This window comes from Pteropus alecto, unplaced genomic scaffold (assembly GCF_000325575.1).
Source record: "Pteropus alecto unplaced genomic scaffold, ASM32557v1 scaffold14, whole genome shotgun sequence".
Taxonomy (NCBI): Eukaryota; Metazoa; Chordata; class Mammalia; order Chiroptera; family Pteropodidae; genus Pteropus; species Pteropus alecto.
Genome location: NW_006436810.1, coordinates 17,938,948 through 17,940,749, shown reverse-complemented (window position 1 = coordinate 17,940,749; position 1,802 = coordinate 17,938,948).

Sequence of the window (1,802 nt, the reverse complement as noted above, 5' to 3'; positions counted from 1 at the left end):
AGGGTACGGTTAGTGTACGGCGCAGACCGGCTGTCCCCGAAGGTTTGCTGTGACTCAGAAGAGCCTGGGTCATGCCTGAAAAGTCCCCTCTGCCGCGACCCCTGGTCAGAGTGCCCAGCGCGGTGCTCACAGGGGACACTGCTTCAGCTGCAGGGACAGGACCAGGGTGGACACGACCCTCTGTCAGCCTTCCTTCCAAAGGCACAGGGACCCGGAGGCAGCAGCGGCCTCACAGCACACGGGCACCCCAATGTTCCGGGGAGACTCCAGACTCCCACCATCAAAGAAAACAGTGGGTCGACAGAGCCAGGGAGGGAGGATGGCGCAGCGAGGGACAGGAAGACCCATCTCAGAGGGCGGTGAGTCCCTCTCGGCTCTAAGTAACATTTTCACTGCAGAACGACTTTAGATTTACGAAACGTCACAGATGTGCGGAAGGGTGGCCGCAGGCCGTCCACGCGGTCACCCCTGGTTCTGGCATCCGCCGTGACAAGCGTGCATTTGTCACCACTGAGACGTACGTGGATGCGCTGTGACCGACGACACTCCATCCTATGCGGACTTCACCAGCCTGTCCCCGGTGTCCGGCCCCGGCCCCAGGAGCCCAGCTGGAGCACCGTGTGGCTTTCTGGAACCACGCCCACCCTGGGACTGCTGTCAGACTGGCCTTGGGGACCCCGACAGCTGGGGAGGCCTGGTCACGTGGTGTGCAGGATGCCCCCAGTGGGGCTGTGTCTGGGGTTTTCCTCAGTTAGGACTCACGGGGTTGGGGAGGCAGACCACAGGAAGGCACACCGTCCCACCTGCTCGCCTCAGAGCTGGCGGCGTTGACCTGGAGGACAGCTCAGGAAGCGCGGACACCACCGGCGGGCGGGCCAAACGCTTCGGGCGCAGCTCCATGCATTATCCGGAGCTGTCTGGAAATGCGTCTCTTCTCCCCGCTTGTCCGACTGTGCATCGATGATAACATTTGGGTTATAATCCAGCATCACGCTGCTTATTTTCTTGCCTGCATTGTCCCAGCTTCGGCCACCGGGGATTATTCCGGCTGGTCCGCACGTCCCTCTCACGCACCCCCATCACGAGGCGGCTTTAGTTTTCCTTCCTTATCGAACACTTTTATGCAGGAATGAGAAACTCCCCGTCCCTTCGAACCCGAATGCGAGCGCAGGGCCTCATCCGCCGAGGACGAGGTGCGTTTCCCGTGCACTCCGCTCCGACCCGTGCCGCGGACACTCGCTCACGCGCTGGGCGGCAGGACGTGAGCGTGGCGCACAGAGCTCTGTGCGGACACCGGGCAGGGCAGAGGGAGGGGGCTTCGGGGCCCACACGACAACGCCAAGCGCCCGGCGGACACGAGCCGGCTCTTTCGGGCCTCCGCCGGCCGCCATGCCCTGCTGGGACACGTGTTAGGTCCTTCTGGCCTGAAACGGCTCTCGAGGGTGGAGGAGACGCGCCCCCCAGAATGAGGAGCGTCGCGGGGGGCCTTCCTACAGCTGGAGTGTCATGCTTTGTTTATTTCCAAATAAACTCTCTTCACGCAGCGTTTTTCTAGATCACATATCAATTTTTTTTTGACTTCAGAATATGCATAAAGCATATGGCTACAAATGTCCATCAAGTTGGACGTGGTTCCACAATGTGGCGGTGAACACGTCTGCTTTACATGCAGAAGGTCCTGGGCTCGCGCCCCAGTGGAGCCACGGTCCACGGTCTACGGCCGTGCCACGCTGAACAAGCCCGGTGTCTGAGCTCGGGAGCTAAGCAGGGTCCAGCCTGGTTAGTACTTGTGTGGGAGACCA